The sequence below is a fragment of the Anabrus simplex genome, chromosome 1, assembly GCF_040414725.1.
Source record: "Anabrus simplex isolate iqAnaSimp1 chromosome 1, ASM4041472v1, whole genome shotgun sequence".
Classification (NCBI taxonomy): domain Eukaryota; kingdom Metazoa; phylum Arthropoda; class Insecta; order Orthoptera; family Tettigoniidae; genus Anabrus; species Anabrus simplex.
In genome coordinates, this window is record NC_090265.1 from 1,380,186,475 (window position 1) to 1,380,208,174 (window position 21,700).

Here is a 21,700-nt window from a genome sequence, read left to right on the forward strand (position 1 = left end):
GCGCAAACAATTTTTACAAGCAACAGACCCTCTGATAACATCAAACGGTATATTAATAATAACTATGTAGGTCTATGCATAAGGTTTCTTCTTCTCCTCCTTCCGATTTACCCACACATTGTGGGGTCGCGGGGGTGAACTGTGTCACACATTTGAACATGGCCCTGATTTTCGACCGGCGGCCCTTCCTGAATCAAGCTCTATGTGGAAGGATGTATTCGCTATTGCGTGTTTGTAGGGTGGCTGGTAGTGATATTATTTTGGCCCAGTTTTACGGCCGGGTGCCCTTTTTGATGCCAACCCAGTGTGGAAGGAGATATTCATTACTCTGTGTTTCTGTGATGGCAGTTATCGTGGTGTGTTGAGTGTAAATGAAAATAAGTGCATGAAAACGAAGACAAATTCCCAGTCCCTGAGTCAGAGGAATTAACCGTACGCAGTTAAAATAGCCAGCCCTGGCGTGTATCGAACACGGAAACCTCTTAAGCGAAGGCTAGTACCTCCGATGTTCGAACGTGACATATTCCTACACGTATCTTGGGGCGTGACTAAATACATTCGCCTTCTGGTGGTGGCATTGTGTTGATAGAGCACACACTCTGCAGTCCAAGCTCCTAAAGATTAGTGGCATCGATATTATTATACGCAGCATGAGCTCCTCTGTTAGGTAGTTGTGAATAATGAAGTTAGTGGGTTTCAGAGTGGGAAAGAGTGCAGTAATTTCGGTCAAACGTTACAACCTTCTCTTCTTATTCAAAATCTGAAAACATTGTGGTAAGCTGACTTATTTTGATTTTATGATCAAATGGTATTCCTCAGGTCAATTTTTAGTACATGTACAGGACTTAGATACCTCCGGTACGGTTACATTCGACTACATCATTATTTTGGGAAGATGCATTGGAATCGTTGCTATATATTTTAGAACTAAGATCAACGAACCCCTGTATTCGCTGCGTGAATATATAAGAAATTTAAAAACATGTATTATTGTAGTGTTTGTTCAGGTGTCGGAATATAAAAATTAGTCTTGTCATTGGTAACTTATGCACTTGTAGCATGATCGGGAGTTAGATTTTAAGCTATTTGTTGAGTTGAAGACCTGAGGTAAAGAGGACACCAAGTGCCAAATCTAGCATTCTATGGACATTGGTTTTTAAATAACAAGAAGTAACAACTTCAAATATTTAATTATTAGCATTCATGAATACAGGCACAATTAAGTTGATTTTTTTTTTTTTTTTACAATTTTTCTTTACGTCGCACCGACGCAGATATGTCTTATGGCGACGATGGGATGGGAACGGGATAGGAGTGGGAAGGAAGCTGCCGTGGCCTTAATTAAGGTACAGTCCCAGCATTTGTCTGGTGTGAAAATGGGAAACCACGGAAAACTATCTTCAGGGATGCCGACAGTGGGATTCAAACTCACTATCTCCTGGAAGATTACGTTGAAAAGAGCGAAATCTACCTTTTCTTGAACTTTGACAACTATTTAAAAACGGAGTTACTTTAACAGTGCGTATCATTATTCTAATACACAGCAATCACGAATATTTCACATTACATCACCACTTGAAAAGCTATCAGTGGTCTATTCTCTCCATGGCTGATCACGGAAGCCCATGTCAAGAAATCTTCATCCTATAGTTTCTTAACCTTGCTCATACACTTCTTTCCCGCATCGACTTTGTCTCTTTCAGTAGCTTTCATATATTCTTCATTTTAAAACTGTTTCTTTTCGCCACGTTTCCTTTCACCTGTGGCCAGGTAAGTTGTATAGGGTTATATTACCAATTACGTTGGAAGACAAATACAGTAACTTCATGCCTCATTTGAGCGGTGATTTCGTCCAACACAAAAACTGTATACTGATTTCTATGTTGTCTCAGAATACGCAGCAACACAGTATTTATTAACGTCTTATGATTGTAAAGTTCTTTCCTTTCAACCACTCCAGAATATCTGGCTTTCGTGTGTTGTTTGAGGAAAATTACTTCTTTCAAATTCGAGTGATAGCGCATATTGTGCAAAACAATAATACAGCCTTCTTCCAATCAGTAAACCAACTGTTCCTGAGTTATTTCACTGTTCGTTTTAACTGGAAATTCAATTAAGCATATCTCAAAAATCCACGCACACCGAAAACATCTTGACATTTAACTAACCCGTCGCCTTTCCCTGAGGAAACCTTCAAACCACTTGGATTTGTGGAGTGTTGGCAAATATACTGATTTGAAAGGTTTTATTTACCTCCGTTTCGTCCAGATAAATAATAGACCCAGAATTGTTACTGCGCCTGAACAGCCTATTTTTCTTTCTTTAAAAATGTATTGTTCCTGCTACAATATCCTGATTATTCATCATATACTGTATATGCTGATAGGTCTGCAACGGATGCTGTCACCCTGTTTCAGTTGCCCTGCAAGGTATACGCTCTGTGCAGAGACTCGTATAATCTCGTTGGGAGGAAGAGTGGCAGCTCATTCCTCTCTCCATTAAACCGAGAGCGCTAAAGGGTATTATGAGAGTTTGGAAAATGACTTTTCGGACTTCCTGTAAAAAATGACTGGCACTAGGCTATCCCGGCTACGGACTGGTCATAGTATAGCAGCGTACTTTCACATATTGAAGAGAGAGGACCACCGTAATGTACTTGCAGATGTCGTCATCTAACCACGGTACGTGTCCTCCGTGAATCTGGCCATCTACGCAGTAATCTAAAATGACCTAGCATTATATCCCTCATAATCCAAGATGACAAGCAGTCAGCAGACCTCATGGACTGATTTATGGGTTATAAGGTAGGTGGAAAAACACTTGATTTTCTCTTAATGCTCTTAACAGTTTTAGGTGCGTTTAAATAATTTTTTGTTAGTGGTTTAACGTCGCACTAACACACTGAAGGTTTTCGGTGAATTAACGATAGGTAGAAACTGTGGCCTTAATTAAGGTACAGTCCGAGTATTTGCCTGGTGTAGAAATGGTTTTCATGTTTATATTAGGCTTTTAATCTTTAATGATAATTCATCCAAGTTTTTAATAATGTTGAATAATTTATTATTATGCGTATAACATTTTAACCTGTTTTTGACATTTGCGGATAGAACAATGCCTTTTAGTCACATTTTTACATTTTATGTTTTGTTATTTATCTTCTTTGTAATCTGCTTACCCTCCAGGGTTGGATTTTCCCTCGGACTCAGCGAGGGATCCCACCTCTACCAACTCAACGGCAGTGTCCTGGAGCGTGAGACATTGGGTCGGTGGATGCAACTGGGGAAATGACCAGTAGCTCGCCCAGGCGGTCTCACCTGCTATGCCGAACAGGGGCCTCGGTGGGGAATGGGAAGATTGGAAGGGATAGACAAGGAAGAGGGAACGAAGCGGCTGTGACCGTAGGTTAGGTACCATCACGGCATTTGCCTGGAGGAGACGTGGGAAACCACGGAAAACCTCTTCCAAGATGGCTGAGGTGGAAGTCGAACCCACCTCTACTCAGTTGACCTCCCGAGGCTGAGTGCACCCCGTTACTCGTACCACTTTTCAAATTTCTTGGCACAGCCGGGAATAGAACCCGGGCCTCCGGGGTTGGCAGCTAATCACACTAACCACTACATCACAGAGGCGGACTTGGAGAATATTTACACTCCACTGACAGTTTTAATGTTTACATCCATAGTTACGTTGCCAGTAAATTCTTCGTATGATTTTGTTCGTTTCATATCTTAGGGACCGATGACGTAGTTCTTAGACCCCTTAAAACATCATCATCATCATCATCATCATCATCTGTATCTGTTTACCCTCCAGGTTCGGTTTTTCCCTCGGACTTAGCGAGGGATCCCACCTCTACCGCCTCAAGGGCAGTGTCCTGGAGCTTCAGACTCTTGGTCGGGGGATACAACTGGGGAGTATGACCAGTATCTCGCCCAGGCGGCCTCACCTGCTATGATGAACAGGGGCCTTGTGGGGGGGATGGGAAGATTGGAAGGGATAGGCAAGGATGAGGGAAGGAAGCGGCCGTGGCCTTAAGTTAGGTACCATCCCGGCATTCGCCGGGAGAAGTGGGAAACCACGGCAAACCGCTTCGAGGATGGCTGAGGTGGGAATCGAACCCACCTCTACTCAGTTGACCTCCCGAGGCTGAGTGGACCCCGTTCCAGCCCTCGTACCACTTTTCAAATTTCGTGGCAGAGCCGGGAATCGAACCCGGGCCTCCGGGGGTGGCAGCTAATCACGCTAACCACTACACCACAGAGGTGGACCAACATTTATCATCCCTTATAAATACTCTCTCAACTGTGGACAATGTCAACAGAAACATTCTACTGTAGTCACTGCGGTATCTACACCCCGACATTATTAGAGAGGACAGACGTCACGCCGCTGAGCAGGTTTGTATGGCGACAGTTTATATTTAGAACATGTGTTATGACCGTTCTCCTTGGTAGACAGCATGTCGACGCCCTGACCTGCAGCCGCCAATCCTATTACTCGTCACCGTGGTCCGTCTCATAGCGCTTCACTTGGACACCCAACAGCTATTTATAAGTGACCCGCTTCTGTTCTTAATACTTCGTGCCTATTTCTATCTTTTATAGATCCTCTTAAGCTGGTCCGTAGCCAGCAACAAGCGTCTTCGAGGGGAAAAAGACTGGATCGCCTTTAATCCCTTATCAACTGCAGCTTCCGCGATAACATTACAATAATAATGTAGTGATGCATACTAACAGAATTCTATGATCTTACTTGAAAGTTGTAGCTTTTCTTCACGGTTATTTTATTATCGTAAGAGAAGTATCAAGCTAAAAGTTCTACCTCTTGTGAGGATTGAACTCACGACCCCTGGTTTACGAGACCAGTGCTCTGCCACTGAGCTAAAGAGGCACACTGCTGTAGCGCGCCCGTTTTCTTAACTAATGCGTTACGATGCGTTACGCAAAAGTAGAGGGTTGGTCAATTTTGTAATAAAAAGACATGGAACAGAAGCATAGCGCATATGGTACAGATGTTCCAGACTAAATAATTTCGGGAAGGAACAGAATCAAGATGACAGATTATTGAAACGGGAGCACGTTAGCCGTTCCTTGCACTTCGTTTTCCCAGTATACAGGGATGTATTCTTCTTCTTCTTTTTCTATTTCTTAATCTGTTGGTTTTTCCCTCGGACTCAGCGAGGGATCCCACCTCTACCGCCACAAGGGCAGTGTCCTGGAGCGTGAGACATTGGGTCGAGGATACAACTGGGGATAAGTACCAGTACCTCGTCCAGGCGTCCGCACCTGCTATGCTGAACAGGGGCCTTGGTGGGGGATGGGAAGATTGGAAGGGATAGACATGAAGAGGGAAGGAAGTGGCCGTTGCCTTAAGTTAGGTACCATCCCGGCATTTGCCTGGAGGAGAAGTGGGAAACCACGGAAAATCACTTCCAGGATAGCTGAGGTAGGAATCGAACCTACCTCTACTCAGTTGACCTCCCGAGGCTGAGTGGACCCCGTTCCACCCCTCGTACCACTTTTCAAATTTCGTGGCAGAGCCGGGAATCGAACCCGGACCTCCGGGGGTGGCAGCTAATCACACTAACGACTACACCACAGAGGTGGATACAGTGAGATATCGTATGTAAATTGAATCGTACAATTATCGTTCCATTCATTTGCACCGTGTACAATTAGGGGCCGATGGCCTAGCTGTTACTCCCCTTTAAAAACAAACGTTATCATCAACATATTCTTGAAGCGATTCCTCCTTGTTTTTGTATATTTCTTCTTTTGTGTATTTCTTTTTTTCCCTACTGGTTTAACGTTGCACTAACACATGAAAGGTTTTCGGTGACGGAAGGATGGGAAAGGGCTATGATCGCGACGTTAGCGACCGTGGCTTTAAGTTACAGCCCCAGCATTTGCCTGGTGTAAAAATGTGAAACCATGGAGAACCATCTTCAAAGCTGCCTACGGTGGGATTCGAACCCACTATCACCGGGCGAGTTGGCCGTGCGCGTAGAGGCGCGCGGCTGTGAGCTTGCATCCGGGAGATATTAGGTTCGAATCCCACTATCGGCAGCCCTGAAGATGGTTTTCCGTGGTTTCCCATTTTCACACCAGGCAAATGCTGGGGCTGTACCTTAATTAAGGCCGCGGCCGCTTCCTTCCAACTCCTAGGCCTTTCCTATCCCATCGTCGCCGTAAGACCTATCTGTGTCGGTGCGACGTAAAGCCCCTAGTAAAAAAAAGAACCCACTATCTCCCGAATGCAAGTTCACACCTGCGCGACCTCTAACCACACGGCGAACTCGCTCAGTTCGATGCATTTCTGCACTGTTCATCTTGATATAGCACTCTTCATTTAATGTGTCTAAATTTTCTCCATTTTGATAAGCCAGTTTCACCTTGAATGAACAGCTTTGCCAAACCAGACATTGATCTCTTAGCAAATACCAACTCTGTATGTTATCCCCCATCCCATCAATATAAAGTTTCCTTAAATTCTTTAATCCACTTTCTAACCGGATGATATCCTCTACCATCAAAGTTGCGCATCGAATCTTCACCATCCCGAAACATCAATGTGAATCCACGATCTGAATTTCCGCGTCTTGTCGATGTGAGACAGTTCGTGACCTAGTCGTCTACACTTTCGCTATCTTCTGCGGAGGTTTCTCTTTCGTAGGTTCCTTCTTCTTCATTCTATCATGTTCTTTTAATTTATTCTTAGTTATGAAGGACTGCAGTGAGTGGCTCAAAAAATTACATCGTATTCGGCGTCTTCAAGGTCCCTCTCGTAATCATCATCATTTTCAAGCTCCAGTAACAATTTGAATTTGATGAGGTACTGCCAAATGCGCTTCGTCAGATGTTTTTCTTCTCCTCGTATTCCAAACTCAAGACATTACACACAGCAAATAAATTTCCTTCAGAGAAATGGTCAAGAACCTTGTCGTCATATTCATCGGGAGCTTCTGGAAACCGAAATCCTTTAAATACCCGCAGTCTTTTACTGTTCTGCCTATCACCTTCATTGCCAAACACCAGTTTATGCAATTGTTTAATTACGATCTCAGGTGCAGTAGAAGTGTTATTGTTTATCCTTTGAACGTCCCTAAGCATATTCGTCATGACTGACAACTAGAAATAGCAATAATCACCCTTAATTGCAAAAAAATTACGTTTTCTTCTTCGTCGTTAGAAATGTTCTCAATTGATCAGATACTTTCGACTATCAAATGCCAATATTAATTTTAAAAGTATATACCTCAATCTGGTTAAATCAGTCGGCTTAATTCCATCTTACCGTCTTCTTAGAAATTCTTCAACAGATCTTAGTTATATTTTGGTTAGGACTTCGCTTAAATTTTATTGATAAAACTAATATTGAGTTACGACTACAAGAATGTGAGTCGAGCCAAGGAATAATAAACACAATCCACATCTCAAAACACATATAAACAAACACTTCAATAATAATAATAATAATAATAATAATAATAATAATAATAATAATAATAATAATAATAATAATAATAATAATAATAATGTCTACGTCTGTGGTGTAGTGGTTAGCGTGATTAGCTGCCACCCCCGGAGGCCCGGGTTCGATTCCCGGTTCTGCCAAGAAATGTGAAGAGGGGTACGAGGGCTGGAAGTGAGTCCACTCAGCCTCGGGAGGTCAAGTGAGTAGAAGGGGGGTTCGATTCCCTCAGCGATCCTCGAAATGTTTTTTTCCGTGGTTTTCCATTTCTCCTCCAGGCAAATGTCGGGATGGTACCTAAAGGCCACGGCCGCTTCCTTCCCTCTTCCTTATCTCTCCCCTTCAATCTTCCCATCCCACCACAAGGTCCCTGTTCAGCATTGCATGTGAGGCCGGCTGGACGAGGTATGATCCTTCTCACCAGTTGTAACCCTCCGACCCAAAGTCTGACGCTCGAGGACACTGCCTTTTAGGCGGTAGAGGTGGGATCCCTCACTGTGTCCCAGAGAAAATCCAACCCTGGAGGGTAAACAGATTAAGAAAGGAAGAAATAATAATAATACATTCCTGGCCCTGTCCGGCTCCATGGCTAAATGGTTAGCTAAATGGTCACAGGGGTCCCGGGTTCGATTCCCGACCGGAACGGAGATTTTAACCTTAAATGGTTAATTTCCTTGGTTCGGGGACTGGGTGTTTGTGTTGTCCCCAGCAACCCTGCAACTCAAACCCTTCACCACAATAACATGCAGTTACATACACATGGCAGATGCCGCCCACCCTCGTAGGAGGATCTACCTTACAAAGGCTGCACCCGGCTAGAAATAGCCGCACGAAATTTTAATTATTATTCCTGGCCCTTTTTCCAATTACAAGATTACTCACAAAGAAGGTAACTATTTCAAATATTCATCAGGTATTCATTTTTCAAGATGAAACAATACAACGAACGGCAATTAATAAAGAAACTCTCAAAGTTATTGTTTCATGACCTCAGAATGAATGAATGTCTATTTCACCCCGCTGTAGATGGCGTCAGTTATAGAGAAGGCATCTGATATAACAGAGTTCGAGCAAACCCAGCCAGGAAGATGATAAGACGGGGTGAGATAGCCGTGCGGTTTGAGCCGCGCAGTTGTGAGTTTGCATTCGGGAGACAGTGGATTCGAACCCCACTGTCGGCAACTCTTAAGACGGTTTTCCGTTTTTTTTGGCACTAAAGCCATACGCCATTTCATTTCAATCCCCCCCCCCCCAAAGGGCCCTTGTTCAGCATAGCAGGTGAGGCCACCTGGGCGAGGTACTGGTCCTCCTCTCCAGTTGTACCCCCGTCTCAAAATCTCACGCTCCAGAACACTGCCCTTAAGGCGGTAGAGGTCCGAGAGAAAAGCCAACCCTCGAGGGTAAACAGATTAAGAAGAAAAGAACAAGTTTTCGATCAGAGTAATATTTATGGAGAAATGTCACATTTCCTGTTTTTGCCCCTTTACTATTGCTGCGCCACTGTATGTTCAATCCTCAGCCCAAAGGCTGGTTGGATCCTAAACAGCTCTGCCATTAGGTGTCATCGATGGCCTAGGCATCACTAAAGAGACGTACTCGGGAAATTAGGAGTGAGGTGGTTTCCCGTTGCTTTCCTCATCGAGCCAGAAGCTGCTATTACATATCAGTCTGCCAAGACCACTGAAATGCATGTATCAACCGACCCTATGAGCAACATTTTCACACCATTTATAGCAGGGACTGGCCGCATAAGGAATGGCATTACTATAATAGCATCGCTCATACCTCAGTCCCTTTCATTTTGTCAAAGCCAAGGATAACACAGAGACAGATTAATGAAAGTAACAAACTTGCTCTAGCCCATACCAGAAGACATAGTGCACTGTAAACACTAGGTCCTGCCAGCAAAGACATACGCCACTGTATACTAATCAAATAATATATAGTCTTGTACACACCTCGGCTATCCCTAACTTAAATGCCGAGTTTCGAGAAACTCTGTCGGGTATTTTCCACCGTGATATCGTAACAGCCGCCTCTGTGATGTAGTGGTTAGTGTGATTAGCTGCCACCCCCGGAGGCCCGGGGTTCGATTCCCGGCTCTGCCACGAAATTTGAAAAGTGGTACGAGGGCTGGAACGGGGTCCACTCAGCCTCGGGAGGTCAAATGAGTAGAGGTGGGTTCGATTCCCACCTCAGCCATCCTAGAAGTGGTTTTCCGTGGTTTCCCACTTCTCCTCCAGGCAAATGCCGGGATGGTACCTAACTTAAGGCCACGGCCACTTCCTTCCCTCTTCCTTGCCTATCCCTTCCAGTCTTCCCATCCCCCACCAAGGCCCCTGTTCAGCATAGCAGGTGAGGCCGCCTGGGCGAGGTACTGGTCACTCTCCCCAGTTGTATCCCCCGACCCAATGTCTCACGCTCCAGGACACTGCCCTTGAGGCAGTAGAGGTGGGATCCCTCGCAGAGTCCGAGGGAAAAGCCAACCCTGGAGGGTAAACAGATTAAGAAAGAAAGAAAGAAAGAAGGAAAGAAAGAAAGAAAGATATCGTAACAGACAGTGAAACATGGAAGTGAACCTATTTTAACCTATTTTCTACTTTGTGTACCTAATTCGAGATAAAAGCGAAGTTTGAGGTAAGCATTTGAAGTGTACAGACAAATTATAATCTTTACGTGCATAACGCTGTTTTGCGAAACGAAATTATATAGGGCTACTGCATGCACATGCACATACACCACTCCACACGACACCGCCATTATTTTAATGAGATCTTCCATCATGACACGCAAAACCCAGAATACTTAATGACATATCACGAATGAAGCCAACACCTTTCTTTTACTTTAAATTTTTTGGCCGCACTTTGCAAACACCAACTGCTGTATGCAAGTAACACTTTCTCCATATAGAGCGTGATGACATCTGGTGTTCAGAAGGATTACAGGGCTCTATTCAAGAATATGCCTGGAATATTTACCCTTCATGAATAGTACTTTGTGCAGACCTCCATCTTCGTAAAGTTATACCGTTTTATGTTGACGAAGGAATTAAACCACTCCTACCGCATTATACTGTATATTCAGTTCTGGATGTCTAGGAGAATTCTGGATCCATGGATCCATGCAATCATTCTCTAATTCATGAACTAAGATCATTCCGAATAGTAGGCCTAATAATAATAATAATAATAATAATAATAATAATAATAATAATAATAAAAGAGGCTCACAGATGCTTAATAGCTCGCTATGTGGGTCAGTGGGAGATCGCTGGCCCCTAGATCGTTGGTTCAACTCCAGCGGAAGTAGTCGAATTTTTGAAGGGCAGAAATATTACGTGCTCGCCTCTGTGATGTAGTAGTTAGTGTGATTAGCTGGCACCCCCGGAGGCCCGGGTTCGATTCCTGGCTCTGCCACGAAGTTTGAAGAAGTGGTACGAGGGCTGGAACGGGGTCCACTCAGCCTCGGGTGGTCAAATGAGTAGAGGTGGGTTCGATTCCCACTTCAGCTATCCTCGAAAGGGTTTTCCATGGTTTCCCACTTCTCTTCTAGGCAAATGCCGGGATGGTACGTAAGACCACGGCCGCTTCCTTCCCCCTACAAGGACCCTGTTCAGCATAGCAGGTGAGGCGCCTGGGCGAGGTACTGGACATTCTCCCCAGTTGTATCCCCCGACCCAGTGTATCACGCTCCAGGACACTGCCCTTGAGGCGGTAGAGGGCATCCCTCGCTGAGTCCGCGGGAAAAACTAACCCTGGAGGGTAAACAGATTAAGAAAGAAAGAAATATTACATTCGTCACTTAAACATCGGAACGCAACACACCTCTGCTGTAACATTTAATGTTTACCCGACAAAATGAATTAAACACTAAGCCAAAGATCGCCCAACAGAGATCCTTTTCTCTGCTATGAGGTGGAAATTGTTACAGGTGAGCCTAGATGGCGTCATATCCAAATGCCTGCACGCGGTAGCTGGGGCCTATTGTTTTACGAGTAAAATGGTCAATCAATTTAATTTCAATAATTTTTGCAGGCTGATGGATCTGACTTTGAAATCTTGTCACAATCAACTCCCTATTCGCTTTATTTCCTGGTTATATCAGACAGCGGTAAGAAGCCTATTATGCGTTCGTTATAACAACCCTGCATGACTCGAAACTACTCACACCCGCCTCTTTAGCTCAGTGGCAGAGCACTGGACTTGTAAACCAGGGGTCATGAGTTCGATCCTCATAGGAGGCAGACATTTTATCTCGTATACTAACTTTGCTGTCCTTAATTTCATTCCGTCTATATGTCTAACAGGGAGACACTACGCATGTGTCATCTGGGATTCGGTTCATTTTTGGTGTGGCTACAGAGCGTGGTCAGAAGAGTTACAGGTTTCCCTCCCCCACATTGTCGAGAAATATCGATATTGTCGATGTGAGTTTGTTTGTTTTTGTCTGTTTTCGTAGGAAATAATGCAAATGTTTTTATGCACACCGGATTTCGTTAACTCCTAGGGTGGTCAAACAAATCCGTCTGTATACGACGTAATAGACTATTCCAAGACGACAAGAACCCTTATCAAAGTGCACTTTTAAAATAATTCCACCTAAAGTCAAGTGAAGACTGTTTACGAATTCACTCCATAATTCATCATCAGTTGTCTGCTCCAGGCTTTATGATGGCAGGGAGCCACTTTTGAACGCGAATCAAGTGTGTTTTGTTCAAAATGATTTGAAACAATCATGTACAGTAGTTATCAGGCTTTGGTTTTCATCAAATGTTAACACCCAAGTTTTGCCTATTTTTGTCATAAGTACCACTCGGGTTCATGCCAGCAGCCGTAATCACGTACCGGTAGTTATGTACCGGTAGGTTGTTTGCAATTTTAATGTCAACAAAATACAAATGTAAACATTAATCAACTTAAAAAAACAAATTAAATGGAGTCCGCCTCTGTAGTGTAGTGGTTAGTGTGATTAGCTGCCACCCCCGGAGGAGGGGTTCGATTCCCGGCTCGGCCACGAAATTTGAAAATTGGTACGAGGGCTGGAACGGGGTCCACTCAGCCTCAGGAGGTCAACTGAGTAGAGGTGGGTTCGATTCCCACCTCAGCCATCCTGAAAGTGGTTTTCCGTGGTTTCCCACTTCTCCTCCAGGCAAATGCCGGGATGGTACCTAACTTAAGGCCACGACCTCTTCCTTCCCTCTTCCTTGTCTATCCCATCCAATCTTCCCATCCCCCAGCAAGGCCCCTGCTCAGCATAGCAGGTGAGGCCGTCTGGGCGAGGTACTGGTCATCCTCCCCAGTTGTATCCCCGACCCAGAATCTGAAGCTCCAGGACACTGCCCTTGAGGCGGTAATGGGGGGATCCCTCGCTGTGTCCGAGGAAAAATCCAACCCTGGAGGGTAAACAGATTAAGGCCCGGTTTCATCAACACACCTTAAATATATACTACCAAGTAGTTAGTTAATACTGAGTTAAACATTTAACATCTTGTTAGGTTTCTAGCGTTTCATCAAACTTTTCCTGTGAAATGTTAACTAATCGACTGTTAACTCTCCCAACATTGCGAACCGGTACGAATCAAGTAGGCAGTGATATGAATATGCTGTTTTTACAGCGCGCTCCGATGCGCTTTTGTTTGAGTACAGCTGTTAAATATGGCGCGTGAAGAGAAGCGGAGTCTGCACTTCTAATTTTTCCTCCTTCAAAAAGGAGTTGTTAATTGAATTAGTTAGTAAATATACAGAAGTTATTGAATGCAAGCGCACAGATGGCTTGACAATAAAAGAAAAGGACGAGGTGTGGGAGAAAAAAAAGGGTTTCAATGGGGTTAACAGATACTTTCTTAGCGGGTATCCACTATCACCTAACAAATCCCTCCGTTAATTTTCCTCACTTTAAACTGTGCTCTGATATGGGAATTGGTAAATATTGTACTGTCGTGTACAGAAAGAGGCCACCTAGCAGCTATATCCCTGATTAAGAGAAATTAAGAGAAATATCCCTTCAGATTACGATATATTTCGACCCTATTTCCTCCAGGTGATTTGATCCTTACATGTGTGCAATCTATTGCACCTAGAACACCAGGAAGACGGCTTATTTCATAGAAGTCCCGGATAATTTGCTGAGGTTCTTCTACTGAAGAGAATGTTACATACCTCCTTCTCATGGGTGCTATCCCTGCAGATACTAGACAAACAACTCTACTAACAGTGGCTTTAGAAATTTTAGCATTGTCTCTGACCATTATGTGAAAAGAACTAGTATCAAAAAATCGTAATGTTATCAGTACCTGCAACATTGGAGAAAGAGGTAAGTTTCTCTTCGTAGGATATTCCAACCTCACTCGAATTTCGTCCACAACCTTAGCAACAACTATTTCCGATAACCTGTAGGTATCTATGAAGAAATTCTGCATCCGTCAAATTGTCAAAGTCATTACGTCGCTGAACTCTCCTTCGATCAGGATTATTGTGTAAAAGATCTAAATAGAGCAATTCCGCATCTAAAGGGAGATTCACAGCAGCAGCCATTTTGGAACAGGTTGCTAAATGATGATGTTAGCCATTTAACATGGGAAATGGCTGATGTTAACTTTAATGCGCAGTTTAACATATGTTAACATTAACAGTTGTTGATGAAAAGCAAATTTTCTTAAATTGCACGTTAAAATTATTTAAGGGCCGATGACCTTCGATGTTAGGCTCCTTAAAACAACAAGCATCAAAATGATTTAGCACCTTGTTAAGTACTAACATGTGTTGATGAAACCGGGCCTAAGAAAGAAAGGAAGAAATTAAAAGGAAAGAAAGATATCGATCGTGTCTCATGAATGCAGGTCGCCGGGATGGAAGACCGACGCGCTCCCACAAGCGCTAAGCATGTTTTAAACACATACGCATAACTTTCAGTCTATTTAAACCAACCCACCATTTTTAAATAGATATTTATATACCATAGGGTGGTGGTTGCGTCTTAAAATTTTGACTTGTAACTCTTCTGAACATGCTCTGTTACTCCACCATAAATGAACCGAATCCCAGATGACACGTATGTATTGTCTCCTTTTAAAGGAGATCTGGAGATATTCGTCCGTGTACTTCAGTACAGGCATTTTCTATTAATTATGCACAGTAGATTATACGGACTTGGGTGTTAACTTCGCCAGTGATGGACTCTGTCAATGAACTTGTCAACCAGTAACCCTGCATGACTGAGGGTAGAGTAACGCACGTCCGCACTGGTCTTGTAAACCAGGGGTACCTCATAGGAGGCAGTTATTTTCTCGTATACTAACTTTGCTGTCAGCAATTTAATCATTCCCCTATGTGTCTAAAGAGATCTGCAGTTATTCATTCTTGGACTTCAGGACAGACATTTCCTACGTAATTTTATGGACTTGGTTGTTAACTTCGCCAATGAAATGAAATTGCGTATGGCTTTTAGAGCCGGGAGTGTCCCAGGACAAGTTCGGCTCTCCAGTTGCTGATCTTTTGTTTTGACGCTCGTAGGCGACCTGCGCGTCGTGATGAGGATGAAATGATGATACACCCAGTCCTCGTGCCAGCGAAATTAACCAATGATGGTTAAAATTCCTGACCCTACCGTGAATCAAACCCGAGACCCCTGTGATCAAAGGCCAATACGCTAACCATTTATCCATGGAATTTCGCCAATGAAATGGAAATGGCGTATGGCTTTTAGTGCCGGGAGTGTCCGAGGACATGTTCCTCTCACCAGGTGCAGGTCTTTTGATTTGACTCCCGCAGGTGACCTGCGCGTCGTGATGAGGATGAAATGATGATGAAGACGACACGTACACCCAGTCCCCATGCCAGCGAAATTAACCAATGACGGTTAAAATTCCTGACCCTGCCGGGAATCGAACTCGGGACCCCTGTGACCAAAGGCCAGCACGCTAACAATTTAGCCATGGAGCCGGACACTTTGCCAATGATGTACTCTGTCAGTGCACTTGTCAAACTACATTAGCTCATGATAGAGTATGTAAGTGATAGCTATACCGAAGAAGTGAGCGGTGAATAGAAGTGTATTTGCTACACAGCGCGTTTGGCTTTATGTGGCAGGCGTGGTGAATGTCTGTAAACAGGTAAGTACTGTACTCACTGCATATGGGTGACCGCCAAACAACCATGGCAATGGTGTTCTGTGTCTGTGGCACAGCAAGTTATGTAACAGTCCGCCTCTGTGGTGTAGTGGTTAGCGTGATTAGCTGCCACCCCCAGAGGCCTGGGTTCGATTCCCGGCTCTGCCACGAAATTTGAAAAGTGGTACGAGGGCTGGAACGGGGTCCACTCAGCCTCGGGAGGTCAACTGAGTAGAGATGGGTTCGATTCCCACCTCAGCCATCCTGGAAGTGGTTTTCCGTGGTTTCCCCACTTCTCCTCCAGGCAAATGCTGGGATGGTACCTAACTTAAGGCCACGGCCGCTTCCTTCCCTCTTCCTTGTCTATCCCTTCCAATCTTCCCATCCCCCCGCAAGGCCCCTGTTCAGCATAGCAGGTGAGGCCGCCTGGGCGAGGTACTGGTCATCCTCCCCAGTTGTATCCCCGACCTAGAGTCTGAAACTCCAGGACACTGCCCTTGAGGCGATGGAGGTGGGATCCCTCGCTGAGTCCGAGGGAAAGCCAACCCTGGAGGGTAAACAGATTAAGAAGAAGATGTAAATAATAATTTCGTGTGGCTATTTCTAGCCGAATGCAGCCCTTGCAAGGCAGACCCTCCGATGAGGGTGGGCGGCATCTGCCATGTGTAGGTAACTGCGTGTTATTGTGGTGGAGGATAGTGTTATGTGTGGTGTGTGAGTTGCAGGGATGTTGGGGCCACTGGAATTAACCAATGAAGGTTAAAATCCCCGACCCGGCCGGGAATCGAACCCGGGACCCTCTGAACCGAAGGCCAGTACGCTGACCATTCAGCCAACGAGTCGGACAGAAGAAGATGTAACAAGTTTGTACGCTTCTTGTCATTCGTTCTACTACACTAAACGGGTTCATGCGAACTGAGAAGTATTTTTTAAAGGCGCACACGAGCTGACCTCAGCTAAACTACTGTAAAACTCTCGAATTGAGCGATTTGCTGCCCTGGTCACCTATCTTCGCTCAGTTCGAGTGTTCGGCAGATAGGATTCATTCCTTGTCAGTTCATGTGCGCCGCACTGAACTTCGTACAGGTGTGCCGTGTTTGTCACAATGCCCTTGAGACTGGAATGACTCACAGTATAGAGCAAAACACTGCACTGCGGCAGTATCGTGTTTTACAACGTACCATCACAGTACCTGCAGTATGTCCACTTCCGGATTAAACCCTGTGGGAATTCATAGGCAGTTGAGCTCTTCGGTGCCCCCAAATTGTAATAAAATAGCTAACACAGCTTACACTCCAGTTAAAAAAAAAAAATGTTCGTGGCATTAACCTCTGCAGATCTTTTGCCACTATTTTCACCATATGAGAGGAACCTGCGTGTAAGTGTAATTGAGGAAGTGTTGAATGTGAGGAAAGGAACGTTAAGGACGACACAAACACCCAGTCCCCAGGCCAGGGATATTAATCATTTACAATGAAAAGTTCCTGACCCGGCCAGGAATCGAACCTGGGGCCACCGGGTGACAGGCGGATGCGTTGTCCCCTACACCGCGGGGCCGGACTTACATTCCAGTTACTTTAGAGGAAAACAGTAAGCTGTTACATAAAATTAACTATATAATACGGCACTACAAAACAGAAAAGAACATGTTAAATCTAAACAGCGCCGCCTCTGTGGTGTAGTGGTTAGCGTGATTAGCTGCCACCCCCGGAGGCCCGGGTTCGATTCCCGGCTCTGCCACGAAATTTGAAAAGTGGTACGAGGGCTGGAACGGGGTCCACTCAGCCTCGGGAGGTCAACTGAGTAGAGGTGGGTTCGATTCCCACCTCAGCCATCCTGGAAGTGGTTTTCCGTGGTTTCCCACTTCTCCTCCAGGCGAATGCCGGGATGGTACCTGACTTAAGGCCACGGCCGCTTCCTTCCCTCTTCCTTGCCTATCCCTTCCACTCTTCCCATCCCTCTACAAGGCCCCTGTTCAGCATAGCAGGTGAGGCCGCCTGGGCGAGGTACTGGTCATACTCCCCAGTTGTATCCCCCGACCAGGAGTCTGAAGCTCCAGTACACTGCCCTTGAGGCGGCAGAGGTGGGATCCCTCGCTAAGTCCGAGGGAAAAACCGAACCTGGAGGGTAAACAGATGATGATGATGATGATGATAAATCTAAACAGCTAACATCACTTTAACATCTCTCCCCCCACCCAGAGCCCCCCCCTTTTTTTTTTTTTTGGCAATGAAATCATAGAGATTATCTCTAAAATAATTTTTTGCAAGGTTTCATATTCAGTAGAAATAATGGCAAGATAATTTAGTCGTTCTGTGCCACTGAAGTTCGATGACAACCCTCAAGTAGTTTAATAAATTGAAAGATGTCCATTCAGCAGGAGCATTTGTTCTAATGAGACTCTTATAAATCCTCAATGCTGTCATGACATTTAGAAATATTGATTGCCCTTTGTTTTTAAAAAATGATGCTGTAAGACACCGAAGAAAATTGGCACGGTAGAACTAGTCTCGTCCGCCTCTGTGGTGTAGTGGTTAGTATGATTAGCTGACACCCCCGGAAGCTCGGATTCGATTCACGGCTCTGCCATGAAATTTGAAAAGTGGTGCGAGCCTCGGGAGGTCAACTGAGTAGAGGTGGGTTCGATTCCCACCTCAGCCATCCTGGAAGTGGTTTTCCACTTCTCTTCCAGGCAAATGCCGGGATGGTACCTAATTTAAGGACACGTCCGCTTTCTTCCCTCTTCCTTGTCTATCCCTTCCAACCTTCCCATCCCCTGCAAAGTCCCTGTTCAGTATAGCGGTTGAGGTCGCCTGGGCGAGGTACTGACCATCCTCCCCAGTTTCATCCCCTGACCCAGAGTCTGAAACTCCAGGACACTGCCCTTGAGGCGGTAGAGGTGGGATCTCTCGCTGAGTGCGAGGGAAAAACCAACCCTGGAGGGTAAACAGATAAAGAAAAAAGTGATCTCTAGGGACACCCTTATGTGTCAACTATGGTAACAGCGCCAAGCTGCATGCTTCTTGCCTTTCATATGTACACTTCATGAGTTATATGAAAGACAGGTGATATTCGCACGACAATCATTATTCTAAAGAAACTCAGCTCACCATTCAGAAACCACTCGTAAACTTATATGCGGTACACACAGCCACATCATTTTTATATGGGGTCTAGGTTTGATCTGCTGGCTTGGGACCGCTAGCAGCGCGGGGCCCATAGGTGGCAGCATACTCTGTCTAATGTGTAATCCGGCACTGAGTATGCACAAAAAATAAATTTGCCATTATCCCCTCTGATCTCGGCACAACATTAACGTTTAATCTGTACAATATGTAACTTAAGTTAGTTATTGAAGCCATTTTAAACTTGCAACACAACAACGAGTTTACAATTCGTAATAGCAACTGAAGTCCGCATCTGTGGTGTAGTGGTTAGTGTGATTACCTGCCGCCGTCGGAAACCCTGATTGGATTCCTGGCCCTTTCACGAAATGTGGTACGAGACTGGAACGGGGTCCACTCAGCCTCAGGAGATCATTTGAGTAGAGGGGAGTTCGATTCCCACCTCATCCATCCCTGACGTGATTTTCCGTGGTTTCCCACTTCTCTACAAAGTTTTGAAAGGTTTTAGGGCCAACTTTATTCAATACTGTACAGTATTTTTCATTTATGATCTTGCTAACGTGTTCAGAAACCGCCTAAATTGTTTTACGCTGTGTTCAGTCACTCTAGTTGTTCGACCAGCTTAACCCCAGTTTTCTCCAAGAAAGTTATTTCAGAATGAAGTAAAAAAGTCTAATGTTAGATCCTATGTAACAGCTTCCCTGCATTTATGGTAAAAAGAGTTAATTCCATGAAGACACTTTGTTCAAAACTGGCGCACGTGACATGCCTGACACAAGCATTTCATAGAAGAAGTGCGAAGTAATTTTCCATAGGTAGATAATTTTATCGGAAGTGTGAAAAAGGAGTTAGTGAAGGCACCAACGAGAGTGGCATCCTTCAAGGCTATTACACCCAAAGTACCATTGCCACCTGCATCTGTCCTTACCAGAACTTAGATATTGTATATTGCAGCGAACATTTCAAGTGGAGACTATAAAAGAGGTGGTAGATTGTTTCGGCTGTAGTGATCAGACTTGCACAGAAACTCTTTTCTGATCCTGAGACTGGAGCAAATATGAAATATCAGTGGAAAATAAAAGAACAAAATGATTACATTTATAGGAATTTCTGGATAAAATTCAACTAAAATGACCCCAAAATAGAGACAAACATGTAAAAGAAAGCCCTAACAAATATATTTTAAAAACTCCATTTATCATAAACATGTAAATACTAAAGCAGTAATGTTTCTGTAGTAGCAGACATAGCCCTACCGATCATAGTACAGTAAATACATTATTGCTGATCAATGATTAAGGAAACGAATTACTATATCTAAAATGAAAATATACGATTTAGACGAAAGGCTGAAAATATGACCACCATTGGGAATCAAACCCGAAAACCCTGACCTCTGGACGGGTAAATTAACCATTCCGTTTGGACGACCCGCTCCCGAGAGAGACAACGCAGCTCTTTGATGTTTGCATTGGTTACAGTGACTCTATATGTGACTCCACACATAGAGTCACTGTAGTATTGCTTGTCTTGGAAGGCATCTGCTGGACAACGACGAGATTACTACGCGGCCACCTAACGATGACCAGAGTGCTCTCTTTCGGCCAATGTTAGAAACTGACTCAGTTTAAAAAGAAAATAGCATGAATTGGTTTAAAAAAGTCATTTTTAAAACAGATTAAACTGATTTGTTTGACAAAATATTGAAGTCGTGTTGGAAAGGTCTTTGTGACGTAGTGGTTAATGTGATTAGCTGCCACCCGCAGAGGCCCGGGTTCGATTCCCGGTTCTGCCACGAAATTTGAAAAACGGTACGAGGGCTGGAACGGGGTCCACTCAGCTTCGGGAGGTCAACTGACTAGAGGGGTTCGATACCCTTCGGAGCCATCCTCGAAGTGGATTTCCGTGGTTTCCCACTTTTCAACCAGGCAAATGCTGGGGTGGTACCTAACTTAAGGCCACGGTCGCTTCCTTTCCTCTTCCTTGCCTATCCCTTCCAATCTTCCCATCCCCCCACAAGGCCCGTGTTCAGCATAACAGGTGGGGCCGCCTGGGCGAGGTACTAGTCCTCCTTCCCAGTTCATTCCTCGACCCAAAGTCTCACACTCCAGGACACTGCCCTTGAGGTGGTAGAGGTGGCTTCCCTCGCTGAGTCCGAGGAGAAAATCAACCCTAGAGGGTAAACGGATTTAGAAAGTAAAGAAGAAAGAAAGTGTTGGAAAGTGTGTACACTTTCAACGAGATCATCCCTAGTGAATATATTTTTTGTCCCGAAAACCCGAAGGGAAATAGTTACCTCATAATATGAATGAGTCCACTTCTTAATATGTATGTATGGTCAGTCCGTCAGTGATTCCGCTGGTGGGATCCTCAATAGATCTGCCATCAGCTGTCATAGATGGCCTAGGCATCACTGAAGAGGCGTACTAGGGAAATGAGGAGTGAAGCAGTTTCCCGTTGCTTTCCTCACCGAACTAGAGTTGCTATTACATATCAGTCTGCCAAGCCCACTGAAATGCATACACCAACCAACCCTATGAGCAACATTTTCACACCATTCATAGCAGGGACTGGCTGCATAAACTTCTAAATATGGTCGAGCTAAAAAAAAAATTCTGCCTCCTGTGAGGATTGAACTCACGACCCCTGGTTTACAAGACCAGTGCTCTGCCACTGAGCTAAAGAGGCGTGTTAGTGTTAGTCGCTAAATACATAACACGGACTACTGGCGAGCTTTCTGGTGGCGTTATCAGTCCAGTCAAGGTTAACTGAAGTCCATCACGTCAAGACAGCTATCTATGATTTTGGCAGTCTAACAAACAAGTCGTGGAATGCGAAATGTTGTGTTTAGACTTGATGGTTCCGTAGATGCGGTTTAACCTTTGAATATACGTCCCACAAGATGGGAAATCTGAAGCTGACCACCGAACAGGAAGATTATTCTTGATTATTCTTGATACTCTTTGCTTAGTTTCACTCTTCCCGTCATAATACG

At 44.6% G+C, this 21,700-nt stretch overlaps 1 protein-coding gene and 3 non-coding genes across 8 annotated transcripts in view; 2 read left to right on the forward strand and 2 right to left on the reverse strand.

Annotated features, from left to right (window-relative positions):
- The window catches only part of LOC136858356 (uncharacterized), a 562,168-nt gene that overhangs the window by 258,794 nt on the left and 281,674 nt on the right, over nucleotides 1-21,700 (forward strand). For 2 of the 5 annotated variants that reach the window (XM_068225514.1, XM_068225513.1), the window contains exon 1: nucleotides 681-774. The exons of 1 other annotated variant lie outside the window; for it this stretch is intronic. The gene's annotated coding sequence lies outside the window, so the exon portion shown is untranslated. Of the gene's footprint in view, nucleotides 1-680; nucleotides 775-21,700 lie in introns of those variants that run through there. 2 more of the 5 variants (XM_068225516.1, XM_068225515.1) reach the window with 2 other exon arrangements.
- On the reverse strand, nucleotides 4,819-4,890 carry TRNAT-CGU (transfer RNA threonine (anticodon CGU)). The gene has a single exon. It is a non-coding gene; the product is annotated as a tRNA-Thr (tRNA).
- TRNAT-UGU (transfer RNA threonine (anticodon UGU)) lies at nucleotides 11,645-11,716 on the forward strand. Its single transcript has one exon. It is a non-coding gene; the product is annotated as a tRNA-Thr (tRNA).
- TRNAT-UGU (transfer RNA threonine (anticodon UGU)) lies at nucleotides 21,322-21,393 on the reverse strand. Its single transcript has one exon. It is a non-coding gene; the product is annotated as a tRNA-Thr (tRNA).